Here is a 13,848-nt window from a genome sequence, read left to right on the forward strand (position 1 = left end):
TTAAAATAAAGATTTTATTTGACAGAGAGAGAGAGAGATCACAAGTAGGCAGAGAGGCAGGCAGAGAGAGGAGGAAGCGGACTTCTGGCTAAGCAGAGAGCCTGACATGGGGCTTGATCCCAGGACCCTGAGATCATGACCCAAGCTGAAGGCAGAAGCTTAACCCACTGAGTCACCTCGGTGCCCCTGTAGCTTCCCTTTCTAATTCAGCTGTAAGTTTTGAATATCAGCCTGCATTAGCCCCACTAGATCAACTGTGTTCTTTTTAATGACAGTATATAATATTCCACAACAACCCACACCAAAATGCATGGATCATCTAAAATGTATTTAACTACCCCCCATGGAGGGACATGTATGTTATCTCTAAACCTCAAAACTTTTTAGCCATGTAATTTGGGGTAAGTCAAGTATTCTCCTTGGGCCTCAGTTTCCCCATATTTAAAAAATGGAGGCATCACAAGAAGGTACATTCTAACACAATTCCATTATGTAAAATACAAAGGCAGTTGAAAACTCAAACATGCAGTGTAGAGGGTTGACTAGGCAATCCAAAGATACGTCCACATCCTAATCCCTGTAACCTGTGAATGTGACCTTATTTGGAAAGATAGTTTTTACAGCTGCGATTAAGTTAAGGATCTCAAGACGAGGAGATCATCCTGGGTGATCTGTGCAGGCCCTAAATCCAGTGACAAGTGTACTACTAGAAAACAGAGATTGGAGTGATGCAGCTATAAGCCCAGGAATGCCCACAGGCACCAGAAGCTGCAAAAGTCAAGGAAGGATCCTAAGGCTGATGAATCACAGACCCATACCCCTGAAACAAATAGTACATTATATGTTTATTTAAAAAATAAAAAGAGAGAGAACCTCTGGAAGAAGAGTGGTCCTGCCAACACTGTGATTTTGAACTTCAGGCCCCCAGAAGAGGCTAAATTTCTGTTGCTTAAAACCACCGCATTTGTGGGTAATTTGTTACAGCAGCCAAAGTAAACTGCTATATGCTGTTGGAAAAATTTAAAGGAAATCAAAGTATCAGCTTGGAGTATCTTGGGATTTTCCAAGGCATGAAGAATTGGCTTCCTTGTGAAATATGGTATGGTTTCTGGAGACACACACAACAATCTTGGCCTCGTGTTCCTCTCCACTTCAGATTTGCCTGATTTCTTATAGGCCCTATTGTTTTCACTGAGTGTATGTGCCTCCAACCCAGAGCTACCTCTCTAGAGATGAAGCCCAAGTCACAGGCATTTAGAGAAGGTTCTATGAGTGATTCAGGTAACACAGTCATGGTGAAGAATCATGGCTCCAAAATCAGCTTTTGGCCCCTAATATCCATGATATGAGACATGAGGTAGGGCCTGGAGAAGTCTCTCAGCCTGTTTTTGACCTCAGAAAATGTCAGGGTTGGAAGGTTCTTTGGAGCCCCAACTCCTTTATTGAGAAACTGAGGCCTGGAAAAGAAAAATGACTTGCCAAATCCATGAGGCTAGCAAATTGTGGAGCTGGAATTTGAACCCAAACTAGAAGATGACTACAATGTCCAGCCTGCTTCCATTTTCTTTTGTTAGGGATCTCAGAGACCTGGGAATATACCATCACAGACCCTTTCATGAACCAAGGCAAAGTGGTAAAATCTCATGTAGTTTGAAACCCATGCAGCCCACAAGATAGACAGCAAGGCAGAAGAAAACAAACCCACTTCATTTTTATTTTTAAAATAAATAAATTTTAATTAATTATTTAAAAAATAAATTAATTATTTTAAAGTAAATTAATTGATACTTTATTTTAAAATTAAGACTAATTGCAATGCAGACATTAGTAAGGGGGAGAATCCAGAGGTTTATAGTAATAATAAAAATGACTATTTTTTCCTTTTAAAAAATATTATTTATTTATTTATCTAAGATAAGATATCTAAGATAAGATTTATTTAAGATAAGAGAGAGAGAGAGCGTGAGTTGGGGTGGGGAGGAGAAGAGGGAAAGGGAGAAGCAGACTCCCCACAGAGCTGGGAGACTGACTCAGGGCTCCATCCCAGGACCCTGGGATCATGACCTGAGCCAAAGGCAGACACTTAACCAACTGAGCCACCAGGTGTCCCTCCCATCTCCTCCCTCCCTCTCTCTCTCTGTCTTTCCCTCCCTCCCTCCCTCTTTCCCTTCCTTCCTTCCTTCCCTTCTCCTTTTCTTCCTTCCTTCCTTCCTTCCTTCCTTCCTTTCTCTCTCTCTCTCTCTCTCTCTCTTTCTTTCTCCTCCCTCTCCTGTTTCTCCCAACCCCTAACTCCACTGATCTGTTCTCTGTATCTCTGAGCATTTTTTTTTTAAGATTCCACATATAAGAGAGATCACATAATATTTGCCTTTTTCTATCTGACTTATTTAACTTAGTGTAACACCCTCAAGGTCCACCATGTTGTCACAGATGGCAAGATTTCATTCTTTTAAATGAAAATTTATGAACATATAATGTGTTATCTGTTTCAGGGGTACAGGTCTGTGATTCATCAGTCTTAACACATCTCACAGTGCTCTCCATAGCACAGACCCTCCCCAATGTCCATCCCCCAGCTACCCCTCCCTCCCACCCCCCTTTCCTCCAGCAGCCCTCAGTTTGTTTCCAGAAATTAAGAGTCTCTTATGGTTTGTCTCCCTCTCTGGTTTCATCTTGCTTCATATTTCCCCTATTTCGCCTATGATCGTCTGTCTTATTTCTCAAATTCCTCCTATCAGTGAGATCATATGATAATTGTCTTTCTCTGATTGACTTATTTTGCTTAGCATAATACCCTCTAGTTCCCTCCATGTGGTTACAAATGGCAAGATTTCATTCTTTTTCATGGCTGAGTAATATTCCTATATAGAAAAATAATGTATGTAGGAATATTACTCAGCCATGAAAAATTATATCTCCATATATATCTATGTATATATATTCCATGATAGATAGATATAGATATAGACACAGATATAGATATAGAAATAGATATCTATCAGAATTTCTTTATCCATTCATCCATTGATGGACATTTAGGTTTTCTTGACTATTACAAATAATTCTGCAATGAATATGGAGGTAAAGATATCTTTTCGAGTTAGTATTTTTATTTTCTTCAATTAAATTTCCGAAATAAAAATTCTGTTTCCAGAATTGCTGGATCGTATGATAGCTCTATTTTTCATTTTTGAAGTACCATCATACCGTTTTTAATAGTGCTGCACCAGTTTACATTCCCACCAATAGGGCGCAGGGGTACCCTTTCTCCACAGCCTCACCAATGCTTGTTTTTATCTTTGTGAAGATAGCTATTCTAACAGGTGTGAGGTGATGTCTCATTGTGGATTTGATTCACGTCTCCCTGATGGTGAGTGACCTTGGACATCTTTTCATGTGTCTGTTGGATATCTGCATGTCTTCTTTGGAAATGTCTGTTCAAATCTTCTGCCCATTTTTAAACTGCATTGTTTGCATTCTTGATGTTGAGTTGTATGAGTTTTTAATATATATATTGGATTTTAATCTCCTATCAGATGTGTAATTTGAGATTATTTTCTCCCATTCAGTAGATTGCCTTTTTATTTGTTGATAGTTTCTTTTGCTGTGTAGAAGCATTTTAGTTTGATATAGTTCCACTTGTTTATTTTTTCTTTTGTTCCTTTTACTTTTGGCATCAGAGTCAAAATATCATCACTAAGGCCAATGTCAAACAGCTTACTGTGTGTTTTCTTCTAGGAGTTTTATGGTTTGGGGTCTTCTGTTCAAGTCTTGAATACATTTTGAGGGTTTATTTTTGTGTGTGTGTTATAAGATAGCAGTCCAATTTCATTCTTTTGCATATGGTTGTCCAGTTTTCCCAATACCATTTATTGAAGAGATAGTCCTTTCCACATTGTTTGTTCTTGGTTCCTCTGTCATTAATTAATTGGCCATAAATTCATGGGTTTATTTTTGTGTTCTCTGTTCTGTTCTATTAATCTATGTATTTGTTTTATGCTAGTACCATATTGTTCTAATTATGATAGCTTTGTAATATACTTTGAAACCAGGGAGTGTGATACCTCCAGCTCTGTTCTTTTTCAAGATTTCTTTGGCTATTTGGCCATAGGATTGTTGTTCTGTTTCTGCAAAAAATACCATTGAGGCCTTCCCTTCCCCCCCCCCCCCCCCCCCGACCGCGGAGCAGCACCATGTCGGCGCCAGCGGCCAAAGTCAGTAAAAAGGAGCTCAACTCCAACCAGGACAGGGCCGACGAGACCTCAGAAAAAGAACAGCAAGAAGCATTTGAACATATTGATGAAGTACAAAATGAAATAGACAGACTTAATGAACAAGCCAGTGAGGAGATTTTGAAAGTAGAACAGAAATAAACTCCGCCAACCATTTTTTCAGAAGAGGTCGGAATTGATCGCCAAAATCCCCAATTTTTGGGTAACAACATTTGTCAACCATCCACAAGTGTCTGCACTGCTTGGGGAGGAGGATGAAGAGGCTCTGCATTATTTGACAAGAGTTGAAGTGACAGAATTTGAAGATATTAAATCAGGTTACAGAATAGATTTTTATTTTGATGAAAACCCTTACTTCGAAAATAAAGTTCTCTCCAAAGAATTTCATCTGAATGAGAGTGGTGATCCATCTTCAAAGTCCACTGAAATCCAATGGAAATCTGGAAAGGATTTGACGAAACGTTCAAGTCAAACACAGAATAAAGCCAGCAGGAAGAGACAGCATGAGGAGCCAGAGAGCTTCTTCACCTGGTTTACTGACCATTCTGATGCAGGTGCAGATGAGTTAGGAGAAGTCATCAAAGATGATATTTGGCTAAATCCATTACAGTACTACTTGCTTCCCGATATGGATGACGAAGAAGGGGAAGGAGAAGAGGATGATGATGATGATGATGAAGAAGAAGAAGGATTCGAAGATATTGATGAAGAAGGAGATGAGGATGAAGGTGAAGAAGATGAAGATGATGATGAGGAGGAGGAAGGAGAGGAGGATGAAGGGGAAGATGACTAATGGAACACTGATGGATTCCAACCTTCCTTTTTTAATTTTCTTCAGTCCCTGGGAGCAAGTTGCCGTCTTTTTTTTTTTTTTTTCCTTTTTCTTTTTCTTTTCTCCTCTTGTGCTCATTCGCCCTGTTTTTTGAAGTCTCCTTTTTCTCTCCCTTTATACCAGGTTCTCAGCTTATTTTTGGGGGAAATACCTTGAGCAGAATACAGTGGGAAAAGAATCTCTACCCCTTTTTGTTCCAAATTCATTTTTGTCCCTTCCTGTCTCAACAAAAACAAAAACTTTATGGAATCAACACCACCATGCTCTGTGGGAAAAAAGAAAAACCTTCTGCTCCCTTAGCTCTGCTGGAAGCTGGAGGGTGCTAGGCCCCTGTGTAGTAGTGCATAGAATTCTAGCTTTTTTCCTCCTTTCTCTGTATATTGGGCTCAGAGATTACACTGTATCTCTATGTGAATATGGACAGTTAGCATTTACCAACATGTACCTGTCTACTTTCTCTTGTTTAAAAAAAAGAAAAAAAAGCTTTAAAAAAATGGGGTTATAGAAGGTCAGCAAAGGGTGGGTTTGAGATGTTTGGGTGGGTTAAGTGGGCATTTTGACAACATGGCTTCTCCTTTGGCATGTTTTATTGTGATGTTTAACGGACATCCTTGCAGTTTAAGATGACACTTTTAAAATAAAACTCTCTCCTAATGATGACTTGAGCCCTGCCACTCAATGGGAGAATCAGCAGAACTTGTAGGATCTTATTTGGAATTGACATTCTCTATTGTAATTTTGTTCCTGTTTATTTTTAAAATTTTCTTTTTGTTTCACTGGAAAGGAAAGATGATGCTCAGTTTTAAACGTTAAAAGTGTACAAGTTGCTTTGTTACAATAAAACTAAATGTGTACACACACACACACACAAATACCATTGAAATTTTGGTAGGGATTATATTGAATCTGTAGATTGCTTCAGGTGGTATGGACTTTATAGCAATGTTAATTAACATTTAATGCTAAATTAACTTTCAGCAATGTTAATTCTTATAATCTATGAGGCAACAGATTTTTGTACATTGATTTTGTATCCTACCACTTTACTGAATTCATTAGTTCTAACAGTTTTTTGATAGAGTCTTTAGGGTTTTCCATATATAATATCATGTCATCAGCAAATAGGTAGTTTTACTTTTTCCATTCCGGTTTGGATGTCTTTTAATCATTTTTTTTGACCAATTGCTCTGTCTAGAACTTCCAAAACTCCGTTGAACAGAAGTGGCAAGATTGGGCATCCTTATCTTGTTCCTGATTTTAGAGGAAATCTTTCCTTTTTTTTTTTTTTTTTGCTGTTGAGCTTGATGTTAGCTGTGGGTTTGTCATATATTGTCTTTATTATATTGTATTATTATATTATATTACTATATTATATTTATTATATATAAAACTCACTTTAGTTTAAAAAAATCATCTTTTTGCCTCCTCCATGCCTGGTCCCATTCTAGGAGCTGGAGATGAAAGAGCAAATGTAGTCTTTGGCATGGAGGATGTTAGGGAAGGGAAGAAGGAATTTAAGAAGTTAATGAAGGAAGTTAAGAAGCACCAGACATCATCCTGAGTACAGACCCATAAGCACAGACCACTCAACTAGCTGTAGGTATCCCCATTAGACAGGTGATTTCTCAGAACCAAGGCTCAGAGGGCAAAGTAAACACAAAGGTGACACTGCTTTAAAGTGTTGATGCCAGGTTAGAACTGAGCTCTCTCCAACTCACAGTTCCATGGGTAAGAGAGAAAGTAAACAGATGCAGCCTGCCCCCAAGATGTGCAATCCCAGGCAGTTCACTTTGCCAGAAATCTTACCTGCCACCAACCTTGGAATATAAAGTTCTGGGAGTGGAAAGAAAGCAGGGCACGCTACTCTGAAAAGTGTCTGCCCCACAGGAGTCTGTTCTGAACAGGAGGACTTTGACATAAGGTGTAATATAGCTGAGTTATGTTTACTGATCGGGCGCTCCTGCTGGAGTAGGGGTGGTTGCAATAACATTAAGCCTGAGGTTGGCAAGGATGTTCAAGGTCAGTTTGGAAGATCTTGCTCATCCACTGAGTTCCCCAAGAGGAAACCTGAGTAATGGGGCACCAGGCAGGCAGCTTGTGACCATGTGGAGTTGGCCAACCCCAGCTGCCACAGGCCTGAGTCCCCTCCAGTGTTACCTGTGAGCAGAGGAACCCCCTCACATACACACTGAAGTGAGGGAGCACTCTGAGACCTGCGGTAAGGCATGTCTGGCTTCTGTCCAGCTCCCTAACTTCTCTGAGCTTGTTTCCTCATCTCTAATGTGGACCAGCTACTGGTTATAACAGTCATACTGATCATGCAAGTTTGCTTAGGATATTAAAAATGATCTTGGGTGAGCATGCATTATAAAAACAGCGATCCTGAATAAACATGCATGTTCGCAGATCCTCACCTCTGCCTCGCCCAGTTACATCACTATTATCTTTAATGCCATATCCACTGTCAGATTAGGAGCCCCTTTAGGCAGGGGCCTGGGCTATGCCCCTCACTATGGAAGTCTCCTCTCTGAATGCCTGATGTGCAAGTGTGCACTCATTATTGGTTGAGTGGATCCACTAGTGTGATTGTTTATATGACATTGCATGATGTTGGATTAAAAATGGATGGAGTATGACAGAGATTAGTTCATACCTACTGAATGTAATCCATATGACTAGAGCATTATATACTAGCTTTTGTCTGTATGAGCTGGGAGCCTTTTGCTGATCATTGTCTGTCTCTTTGCCTCGGTCTCTGTCTCTCTCTCCCCTGGGTCTAGGCTCCCACTCTGGTCTATGGTTACCACTTTCTTCTTGGTCTGATGATCTTAGTCTGACGATCTTGGTTGCCTATATCTTCTCCTGGACACAGTTTGGACAGGAGCAAGCAGGGACCCTTCCTCCATGATGTTCTTAGGCAGTCTCCAACTTTATCATGGACATTTCCAAGCCCAGGCCTGAGACCCTCTGGAGCCCCAAATCCAGGTTCTGGTGCACCCCAGTGTTGGTCTCAGTGACAAGGCTGAGGGTGGGTGTGAACCTCCTGATAGATGTGAAAAAGATGTCAGGAATCCGAAAAAATATATGTTTTGGCTGGAGCCCTGTCTTAATCCCTCATGAGCTGTCTTAGTTGAAAATCATTTTCTTTCTTTCTTTCTTCCTTTCTTCTTTCTTTCTTTCCTTTCTTCCTTCTTTCTTTCTTTCTTCTCTCTCTCTCTTTGCGTGCAGATTATCTGAGAACTGTTTGGCACTTGGGAATTTTCCATTGGCGTGAGCTAAGCCTACGGGTGCCAAGAAAGGAGAGAAGAAATATCAGACAAAGTGGGCCCCGCTTTCCTGCCAGTCTCAATTTGGGAGACTTTTTCCATCCTTGGGGCCATCTGTGAGAAACCAAGCTCCGAGGCCTTCTAGGGAAAATCTTCTGACTTTTTTATTCTCCAGTGTGGAAATTCTCCACATTTGAATATTAAGTGGTGACATGAGAAGGGTGTGGGGCAGCGAGGCCAGAAAAGTTGTATGTACTTATTTTTTCTCTTGTGATAGGGAGGCAGTGAGATTTCTGCAGTTTGGACAGGCTGAACCCAACTGCGGCTTCACGGCCCACTGCAGCATGTACTGGGCAAAGCCCACATCTTTCGATCCTGTTTCCTGATCTGTAAAAAAGACCTAATGGTACTTACTTCCTTGAGCTTCTGCAGGGAGTGACTGTGCATTCTGTGCTCTGCCTCTTTCTGGTGTGGTGTAGTGTGTGTGTGTGTGTGTGTGTTTGTGTGTGTGTGAGCTGGGTCCTTGGCAGGGAGGCTGGACCTTGGAGGGTGGGCCAGGGTGGGTGGGGGAGGAGAGATGGCATGGCCCACTGAGATACTGGACTTTTATGCTACTCTCCACATTTATTCCCTTTTGAAATCCTTTGGCCTCTATGGAATACTTCAGATAGGAACTTTCAGCCATGACTCGACTGTTCGATAGGACATTAAGGGGGGAGCATCCCTGTGAAGAGAGGAAAAATGTGTGGCAGTCCGGAGCAGGCTGACAACTGGCCCTTCAAACTGGCATCTACTAGATAGTGACGTTGGGTCTATGGGGTAAAGTGGGAGGTGTGGAGAAGAACCCCAGATCCTGCCTCAATATCCCCTTGGCTGTCTGAGGTTTTGCAGGATTTTGCAGGATAAATAAAACAAAATGCCTGCAGCTATCTGGACCCTCTCTCCTGAGGTTAGAGTTTACAGTCTTCCATTGATCCTCACACTTGCCATCGGGCGGCGGGGGGCGGGGGGGTGGTCTTATCCCTCAGCCCTTGTGGCTCCTCCTGGGTTTCTCTGGGCCACATCACCCTTGAGAGAAGTTCTGCTGAATACAGTTCCCTCCACCTTAGCATCCCAGGAATGAATGGCTCCACTTACAGTCACTGCACTTGGGGGTCACTTGGTAAAACAGCTTCATCAGGATTTATTTCAGATGTGGTCATTCATTGGCTTTCACCATGAAGAACATTTGTAGCAGGATGTAGAGATGGACAAACCACGGTCTCTTCTTTAGAGACATGTGTTCTGGATTCCCAGGAAGCAGAGCCTGAGACCCTGGCTTCTGTGTGAGCACTCTGTCAGGGCGTGTGTCCCAGGGGGCTGTTGGGGGGGGGGGACGACAGTGAGTGTAACTGGGTGCAGGACACTCTGGCCCCATCATGTGGAACTGTTTCCCAGACCGACCGCCTCCATCGATTCCGTGAGAATCATCTCAGTGATTTCCCAGGGAAGAGATGGCAGAGCTATTTTCCATGGGCTCTTGACCCCATTGGTCAAAAGTTGACTCATGCAGTGTTGATTCCTGGTCCTTCTGACTGGCACACATGTGGGCGCAAGCCAGGCACCGGAGCCCAGTGTGGGTGGAGCATCACTGCCACTGGATTTAGGGTCCACTGATCTGATCTCAAGATCCTTATCTTAACTATATCTGTAAAAACATTCAAATAAGGTCACACTCTGAGGTCCTGTGTGGCCGTATGTTTTGGGGCCACAATCCAACCCACAAAACTCTCACTGAAAAAATTCCACTGGACATTTTCTGTTTTAAGGGTCTGGAACTCAACACCAACTTACTTACATAAAAAAGGAATAGATGTGAGACTGGGAAGGCCAGGAGTGCAACTGACCTCAGACATGACCAGGCAAAATCCTTTTCTCTCTCCTCTGTCTTTCTGTTGCCTTGATCTCATCCTCTACCTGTGTCCATGAGCTTCTCTGGATGGGCAGGAGAAAAGCAGGGTTACAGGCCACTGCCAATGCCAGCCAAGTAAGATATAAGGGAGACAGAGATTTACACTGGCGGACCTACATGGAGTCTCAGACGAGGGCTCTATTGGCCCAGCCTGGGTGACATGTCTCTCCCTGGGCCCTGCCCCATTGTCAAGGGGGTGAGGTGGCAGGATTCAAGACGCAGAACCACCTCCAGAGTAGGGGGAGTACATTGTATAAGGACAGTGAGGCTGCTCTTCATGGGGCTGGAGAGAAGCAGACACCCCCGGACACCCACCCACCTGCTGGCTGTCTCTCTGCACTCCCCGCACCAAACCCTCTGTGCTGTCACGTGTTTTTCCCTGCCTGCAGTCTTCTTCAGGAAGTCTTACTGCCCTCCCTCCCACATCTCCCTGCCTATAGCCCCCAGGCCTGGCCAAGTTTGGTCTGCCTTCCGAGCTTGCATGACCTCCTCTGCTTCCAGATATCACTGAGCTTACCCCACTGTGTCATGAAGACCCAAGTGTCTCCCTCACTGGACTGGGAGCTTATGGAGCTCAGGAGACAGATCTCGCCATCAGTATATTCCCAGGCCCAATACAGAGCAGAAGGTTGGGGAGTGTGTGCAGGACGAATGAATGAATGAAAATAACCTTGGTCAATCCTGGAGAACTTGCAGCAGAAAGTGTGAGTAAACATGGAGGGACAGCTCCCCCACACCTGGTCTGCTGTGGTGGTGGCTACAGCCACCCTCTCTGGGACTCCCATCACATCCCTGTGGATCCCTCTGATTTTGACCACAGCCTCCAGTTCTTGGCCAGTTCACCCCCTCTGAAGTGTTCCTGCTCAAGTCAGCTCTGACTCTTTCTGCATCTGTGCCAGGGACGTCTCCAGGGTTCCTTTTGCAAGCGTATCACTGAAGTACAGGCAAATTACCGACCCTATATAACCAGATGCTCTGGTTCCTGCCCTGTGGGTGGGCAGTTATGGGAGGCTGTATTAATTCCTTGAGGTTGCCATAACAAATTACCACAAACTGGGTGACTTAAACAATAGAAATGTATTGTCTTGCAGTTCTGGAGGCCTGAAGTTTGAGATCCAGGTGTGGGTACAGTTGACTCCTTCTGGAAGCTCTGAAGGAGGAACTGTCCCAAGCCTCCCTCCTCACTGCTCATGGCTCCAGGCATCCTTGGTGTTTCTTGGCTTCTAGATGCATCACTCCCACCTTTCTCCCTATCTTCACATGGCCTTCTTCTCTCCATGTGCTTTTACATGACCTTTCTAAAAGGACACTGGTCATTACATTTAGGGTCTACCCTGATCCAGTATGACTTCATCTTAAGTGATTACATCTGCAAAGATCTATTTCCAAATAAGGTCATGTTCTGAGGTTCTGGGTGGATACGAATTTCTGGAGAACACTATTCACTTCAGTACAGAGGCCTTTTACATACTTCTCAGGAATGGAATCCCCATCTCCCACTTGATAATGCTTATGTTGGAGTCTCCATCTTCCCTGTTCCACTGCTCCCCTGCCTGTTTCCTTACACCCCCTAAATGAACTACCTGCACACAAGCCCTGTCTCAGGATATGCCTTTGAGGGCACCCAAACTGAGACAGTGGTAGACTACCTGTCAAACTTAGATCTCATCTTAGTACTAGCTGATGGGGCCAACTTGCTCCTCACCTACTGGCTGCATCCCTGAGTCAATGCCCAAGAGGCACAAACCAGAATTTTCACGAATTATAGTTAACTGAGAACTCACTGTGTGCCAGGGACTGTTCTAAGCCATTTATATGTATTAACTTATTAATTCTCACATCAACTAGGTGGCTATCACCATTGTTCCCACTTTATAGGCAAGTAAACGAAGGTCCAGATAGGTCATCTAACGTGTCCAAGGTCACACAGCTAAAGATGACAAAGCCAGGTTTGAATCCATGCAGCTCACCTCCAGGGCCCTTGCACCTGACCTGTCTTCAGGGCTCATGGTGACCACTTGACTCTGTCCTTGGGCCAGCCAGGGCCCTATGTAACCCCTCGTCTTGTGCATATCACTGTCCAGTTCTGCCTTGAACTTGGGGGACATTGTGATGAAAGACGAAATTCTGGCTGATGCTGGCAACAGGGGATGACTGAAGAAACGTATGATTTTTCCCTCTTTATACGTTTCTTTAGAGTAAAAAAGGTGCTCTTGCCTTCATGAGGATCCTTTGTAGAGTGTGGCAGAAATCAGGATGATATCTAAAATTACAGGTGTTCCTCATCATCTGTCTGCCTTGCTTTCTAAGGGCTCTGACTTGCCTGGGCACCTGTCAGGCTCCTGTATGGCCACCCAGGGTGAGAGGAGGGGTGTACGGGAAAGCTGGACCAGGGGAGAGGAGGTAAGGGGAGAGGAGAATGACAATGTTCACTGGATTTGGGGACAGAAGGGCAAAGAACATGTCTTATTCTATTTGTACAATGAAACACCCCTTCGCTACTCTTCAGAATTGTTCAGGAAGGATTAACATTGTTGTTCAGTGAACTGGAGTTTGATTCGTCCTTCTCTTGGTGATTGTGATGTTGAGGAAGTCCTGTAAAAATGAACTCACCATATGCTGGAAACATCAGAAAGCTCATTTCCACCTGACTTACCAGTAAGGGTGGGGTGCATTAGCTCAGTAATTAGAACTTAGAGGTAGAGCTGACTTTGGGGTTGTCACTCTAGAGTTCATATATCATCAGACTGAAGCTCAGTTTCTCTGTAACTCTCCTTGTCTGCCCTGTTCTGGGTGTCGTTTGTTGGCTTTGTCCCCAGATAGACTTTCTTTAGAAAAGCCAAGTGACACAGGAAGCTCTTGGAGCTACACACTTTCTCCTTTTCAGGTGGACCCACCAAATAGGTATCCCCTGCCTTGTTGTGATGGCACTAACTCAAGCCACTTGAAACCTCTAACTCAGTAAGTATGGCTGGGAAGGGGTAGGAATTCTTCATTTGGCTTTGTCAGATCAAGCTCCACCCTCAGACCTGGGGTGGATGGTGATGAGTCCTTACCAAACCACAAGGCTTCTGAGTAGTTGGGCTTGGGGACATGGGCCATGTTAGACCTCCTGAGTCCATATGGTCCCCTTATGTGATTTAGGTAAAGGTGCCACATCCAATGGTATGTTATGGCTCTAGTTTCATGGACTGAGTGCAGAGGGAGGTGATTCTCAGCCCTCAGAGCTGTAGGTGGCAGACCCAAGGGTGGGTGAGGAAGGTGGGCAGGGTACAACCCTATTATCCATTATGTAAGAATAAAGTGAGAACAAAGAAGACCAGTTTTATTCAGGTTACAAGTATTTCCATTAAGGTCAGGACAATTCCCTTCAAAATGTCTTCATCTCCAGAGGGGCAGGGTCCATCATGAGTGTGACCTAAAAGGTCTTTCATGATCTGGGGGTCTGTCCATCTGTCTCACGTAATTTCCTCTGGCATGTGCTGTTCTACTTGTCTGGAATACTCTTTCCTGACCATCTGGTAAACTTAGGACTCAGTGTCATTTCCCAGAGAGCCTTCCCTGATC

The 13,848-nt window shown here is 43.6% G+C and overlaps 1 pseudogene across 1 annotated transcript; it reads left to right on the plus strand.

Annotated features, from left to right (window-relative positions):
- The first annotated feature begins 4,154 nt into the window (after positions 1-4,154).
- On the plus strand, positions 4,155-5,916 carry LOC309863955 (protein SET pseudogene; annotated as a pseudogene). The gene has a single exon. The product of its transcript is annotated as a protein SET pseudogene (transcript).
- The last annotated feature ends 7,932 nt before the right edge of the window (positions 5,917-13,848 follow it).

The sequence above is a fragment of the Mustela nivalis genome, assembly GCF_964662115.1.
Source record: "Mustela nivalis genome assembly, chromosome: 4".
Classification (NCBI taxonomy): domain Eukaryota; kingdom Metazoa; phylum Chordata; class Mammalia; order Carnivora; family Mustelidae; genus Mustela; species Mustela nivalis.